This window comes from Fukomys damarensis, unplaced genomic scaffold (assembly GCF_012274545.1).
Source record: "Fukomys damarensis isolate Sample0158 unplaced genomic scaffold, DMR_v1.0_HiC HiC_scaffold_18, whole genome shotgun sequence".
NCBI classification, from domain to species: Eukaryota; Metazoa; Chordata; class Mammalia; order Rodentia; family Bathyergidae; genus Fukomys; species Fukomys damarensis.
Window position 1 is genome coordinate 25867595 of NW_022900930.1, and position 6000 is coordinate 25873594.

The 6000-nt window shown below is 31.3% G+C and overlaps 1 long non-coding RNA gene across 2 annotated transcripts in view; it reads right to left on the reverse strand.

Annotated features, from left to right (window-relative positions):
• LOC117286783 overlaps positions 1-6000 on the reverse strand; it is a 431639-nt gene that overhangs the window by 306433 nt on the left and 119206 nt on the right. The window contains exon 4 of one of the 2 annotated variants that reach the window (XR_004517906.1): positions 907-975. The exons of the other annotated variant lie outside the window; for it this stretch is intronic. This is a non-coding gene — a long non-coding RNA (uncharacterized LOC117286783). Of the gene's footprint in view, positions 1-906; positions 976-6000 lie in introns of those variants that run through there. 2 annotated transcript variants of the gene reach the window in all.

The window sequence follows — 6000 nt, forward strand, 5'->3', positions numbered from 1 at the left end:
GAAAAATAATTCAGCTCCAATAAAAGTCTAATTTTTCCCTGGGGAACAAGAAGGAAATTCTGATCAATGCTGAAATGCTTTCATTAGTAATTACATGATAACAAGAAAAAGAACAAGCAAGCAAACCAAAGCTACTGCATTCAAAGTATGCATTCAGTTATAAAAAAGGGCATTCTATTACATGGAAAGAATGAATTATGGTGTTCTTTTACACAAGTAGTTAAAATAGCTAATAATAACTAATAACAATAAGTTACTATTATTGTTATTTCAAAATAATAGAAAGGACTTTGAGTGTTTTCTCCACAAATAATGTATGAATGTCTTGGTGATAGACTAGTTAACATGATTTGCTAATTATAAAATACATACTTGTGGGAAAACAGCACATTGCATCTCATAAATGTGTACAATTACTATATGTTAATTAAGAAAACTACATTTGTCATGTAGGTAGCATACAAGTAAAATATATATGATAGAAAATGAAATGTTTTGTCACTTTTGTCTCAATTGCAATTCTGTATCTGGGAATAATTGGTGGTAACTGTCCCAACATACATAAGGAAAATATTTGAAAAACTCTCCAGAATGGCTAACGCATTAATTAGCAGAAATCTTGTTTTATAACCTTTATCATTTCATTTACCTTAAGTTTACATATAAAGAAAGATACGTACTATATATTGTAAAGATTATCTAGAATATTACATATTTTGTCCTACACTTCCACTTTTTAAAGTTAATCACCCAATGATCCCGATGTGGAAAATTCAGAGTCTGGTGTGCAAGTGTGCAAGGAAGACTCTGGCTTCAACTATTTAAGAAATTCAGTTGAGGAGAAAGAGGAAAAGAACAATGGATCCGACCAAAAGCTAGAAATTTTATTCAGTAGCTAGTGGCAATACCAAATGCAAGAAGTTAGAAGAAAGTCAAAGTGGTCAGCTGGAGTAATCCCGATTTTGTCACAAAATGCTGCAAAAGGAATTTTTCCAATGTGAAATTTTAAGAATAGCATGCAAATTAGTTCTGTGGGACAAGGAGATATATTTGAGCTTCAATAATAGGGTATCAATGTCAGATATCAGACACATTAATCACTTACCATGCCGCTCTTATATTTAAGAAATGTGTTCTCTGGATTTGACTACAAATCACAGTGAAAAGATACATATTATTTTAGAAAAGATTTAGAAAGAGAAGAAAGAAAATGTGGCCATGCAACCATTCTTTGATAGGTTTCTGAACATTTTTTAGGTTCAAGTTAAGGTCAGTGGAGAAACATTAAATTGAAAGATTAACATTTTAATTTATATAAGACCAAACCATTCAATATCTGAAAATCAAACTAGAAATATCTAAAATGCACACATAAGCCATAGGATCAGCCACAAATATTGTTCAAACAGAAAAGGGATATACTATCGTGTTTCAAAGACAGTGTTGTAATGAAACAAACATATCCTCACGGTTTCACTTCTAGAAACTTGAGCATGTTCAATAAATGCATACGTAAAATATGTCATAAATATAATTAAAATATCCTAAATAATAGTGCCTTTTTTATTTTACCAATTAAATATCTATCGGGGCCATCTGGATGGTCCAGATTTTCTAGTAGCTTTGAATCAGTTTATTTACACTCTAAGGGATAAGGCTACGTTAGATCAGATGGTGTGAAATTTCTACAGCTGGTGTAACTCTGCACAGCCATGCCTGCAAAGACTTTTCATCAGAGAATATGTAAGGGAATGGCTTTAAGCCACTTTTTAGAATGTTTACCCAAAGAAGTCTGTGAATAGTACTCAGGGTTTTCCTAATACTGCACTTTCCTCTGTCCTGCATCCTCAAAGTTCCTCTCTCTCTCTTTTTTTTTTTTCTTCTGTTTTCTCTCTTGAGTAATCGCTATTAAAATTTTCTGAGGGAACTGTTGTAAATCAGTTAAAGATAGTCAGGAAATTCAATTGCACATTATCAGATGTAATGGTTTTCATACGGTTTCATGTAAAGTTATATCAATAACAATCACAGTTGCTGTCTGTAATAATCCTAGAAGTATTTGTTTCAAATAATCATAGTGTGTAATAACTGCTCGAAATAATATTGTGTTTATTTAGTGCTGCGAATGTCATAAGAAAAATTTAAATGGAATTGAGGAAGTGCTTATAAACAATATCTGGTTTGCTTCTTTTCGACCAAGAAAAATCGATTTCAATAGTTCAAGAAGATTTTCATTCAAAATTTTCCAGACATAATTTAGTGTTATTTTTTCAGGGGCTAAGAAAATTTATCATTTTTAATACACTGAATTATACTGCACCTGTCACCTACTTTTACATTTGCAAATGTTTATTGTATTTCAAGGAGAAACATGTTGGTAGTAAAATTCTCATTACATAAACAAAATTAAACAGTGGCAATGAAAATATCTTTTAATGACTTCATCTAGAGGACATCATTTACCTGATGCCCCCAGTGATTCATGATCTGTGATTGGGTGTGATACGGTTTACATCTTCAGAACAATGATGTGAAGAGTGGCTATGTTTTAAGGACAATCCAGAAATAAGGATCAAGTCTTGACCATAATGAGCCGGGCCACCATTTATTAAAGCATTTTTTCCTTCCACCCACATACTGCTGATCTCCTTGGAAAATAATTTAATGGGGTCTTATAATTGGAGCATTTCCCACCTAATCTCCAGCCAGTGGTTTAGCTAAAGCAAAAGTGTATAAACATTTGAAGCTTACTGTTTTCTCTTGCAGAGATAACTTTAAATTAAAAGCTTATGAGGAAATATGATCATGGAGTTACATTATTAAAATGAGTAAATTAAGTTTTAGTTGCAATATCAAAGGAGCTAAAATTTGTCAATGCTAACTATGGACCACAGAAATCTCTCAACATCTTTAAAGCATGTTAAAGAGAATATAATTGCCTAAGTTTGGGATTTTTTTAAATCTTCTTTTCATAAATAGTTGATATATGGGAGATTTTCCAAGCCTGTTTCCCTCAAATTCTTAATTATATGAGGAGAAAGGCATGCATGATTTTTAGGCATATTGTAGAAAATATTGTATACATTATAGCAAATGTCAAGTGGGCAGAAAAGGGAAAAGTGATATTTAGATGAGTTAGTAGCATTTTATACAGACACTGCTGTAGCTGGACCTTAAAAATAAAGGGAATTTTGATTGAAAAATATCTGTACAAAGACTTTTTAGACAGAAATAATTTTTTAAGTACAACTGACTTCAGAGACCAGAAAATGTATACAAATAAAAGAAAAGATGAGTATAGTGTAGTGGAAAATACTATTCATTTGGAAGACTTCTGAGCACTAAGGTGAGAAAAGTACTTTGAAGTCACGGCTTGGTGCATCTTAATGCCATCGTGTGTAGGATGTACTTTGTATTGCTGTATTTAGGGCCACGGGGATAGGTGGGCTGTTCTCATGAAAGATGTGTATAGAGTGGCACAACAAATTTATTGTGCTAAGGATTGCTTCATAAATGGATTTTATTATTCTAGATATGAAACAAAAGTATCCTGGCTCTGGAAATGTTAAGGAATAAATGCTGTTAGTTGATACTCATTCATTTGCCAAAGTTTTCAAAATACTTAGCATGATTATGAATATCATTGTTACTTCTATCATACAATCTTAGTTCTCTTCTATTACTACAAAATAAAACTAATATTATAAAATCACATATATAATTTGGAAAGGATATCATCTTTAAATTTATTACTTCCTTTCAGATCTGAGTCAAATATAGTTAGCATTTTCATTATTGATTCATATTTTCATTGTCCAGGAACGCTATGGAGTAGATTTGAACATAATAGAATATGTTAATGCTACCATGTTGTAAGGCATGTGAGTAAACATGGTGTCTTTTCACATGACCTTCTTTTTAAAAATGACAACACCTAACATTACAAAATTTATAGTATAATTATATATGATTTCTTCAAGAGTAGAGTATCTGGCTAAGTTATGAAAAGCTGAGCATTTTTCTTAAGAGTTGTTTTGTATTAGCATACATCTGTAATATGTAGGAACTGCATTCATTTTGGGGAACTGCTGCTAGACACATCACGTCTTCATCAATTTTATCACCCTCCTCCTTCGTTCTCAATCTTCTCATTCTAGATATCCCCTCCCTGTCTCCAAAAATTCAACCACTACGGTCCCGACAATCTCTCTTTTATTTTGCTGTTTATTTATATTTTGAGTCTCATGGAGGAGAATTCATGCAATCTTTAACCTTTAGTATCTAATTTATTTTACATGGCATTATGGTCTCAAGATCCATGCATCGTCCTACCAATGACGCACATTTATCAAACACAGTATTCTTTAGAGAACTTAAAGAAAAATATGTAATCTGGTAAACTCATATATTGGTAGCAAGAAAATATAGGCATGATTGCCTATACTCAAAACATACAATATGGAGAGTTCTTTAAAACTTTATTTCAAGTAAGATGTCCTTTGCCTCACTTGCATCTAAAATGTATCCAAACACTTCAAAACTTGAATGCACAAAATATATAATTATTAAGAATTGTCCTAATTAAAGTATAGATTTTCAGAAATACAAGAGGTGCACATTAATTTATGCCTAGATTGTAACCTGGGAAACAGAGTGATGATTTACTCTGAGGAGATTATTTGCTCTTACACAAAAGAGTATATGAATTTAGAAGAGCGCACCAGATGGATTTTTAATTTAGATGAATGAAATATTAAAATAAAAATTTTACTGTTACAACTATAGACTGGAATGACATATGCTTTAAAAAATTAAAGTATAGGGCCGAGGATTTAGCTCATTGGTTCGGTGGCCTGCCTCCCAAGCGCAAGGACCTGAGTTCAAAAAAAAAAAAAAATTAAAGTATAAAATGGCTAAAACACTAAAAAGGACAAGATTTATAATGAAGACATTTCTCTTTCAGAGTGCAGTGAAGGGAGGCATGATATGATAAATATTCTCCATCATTTTGTCAGTAAATCTGGACAGCTGTATACATTATTAACAAGCATATAGTTATTTAATTAATGTATCAGTGAAAGAAAATTAAGATCTCAAACACAAGGCTGCTATCAATTACTATAGAATGATTGGAGTTTCTCAATGTTCCTGAGATAAATTAGAATTTACTTTCCTTTCAAGTTATTCTATAAGAGGTTGAGGTATCCACATATCTACAGTATGGTTTTATTATATTTTATCTTTCACCCTAACTATGTCAACATGTTTATCTTTATTCAAAGAAAAATATTTAAGAGTTCCTTTGATAGAATATGGAAAGCTAACAGAATGTGTATGAAGTTTAAAAAAGGATATTATCACTATCACAAAGCAGCTTTTAAAGAATATCTTAAACTGAGCTGGCAGAGTTGAAATATAGTGGATATTTTTGGCTTTCAGTATTAGGGTTAATAATGTCATTTTATTCTCTTCATTGTGGTATTTACAGATTATGTTAGTATGATCTTGAAATACTTAAATTAAAAATTCATTTTATTACACAGATTGTTTCCCTTATATCCTAATATTTGAATAATAAGCAGATGTTCAACTTGTAACACCATAATCAAACTGTGCCAAAATTAACTTCACCCTACCACTGTACCGCACCACTAATCAATATAAAGTTATCCTGACTTAGGTGTATTTAACTCAACAGAGGCTAAAGATCCTGCAAGGCTAGAAGTTCTTGAATGCCCATTACCCACTATTCATTTAACTCTATAATATGACATTCTGTTACTATCAATATCTTTTAAAATTATATTTATTTTAATTTTATTTGTAGAGCAATGATGATGGTTTACAACTTTTAAAAACCCACAAATTTAGACATTTATAGAATATCAGAAGTAACCTAGCCATGTGACTTTGTTCATTGATCCAATGATGACACAAGAACCCAAAATCTGGTTGTATATTTATACTTGAACTAGTATTGTGGAATTTAAATAAAACCTT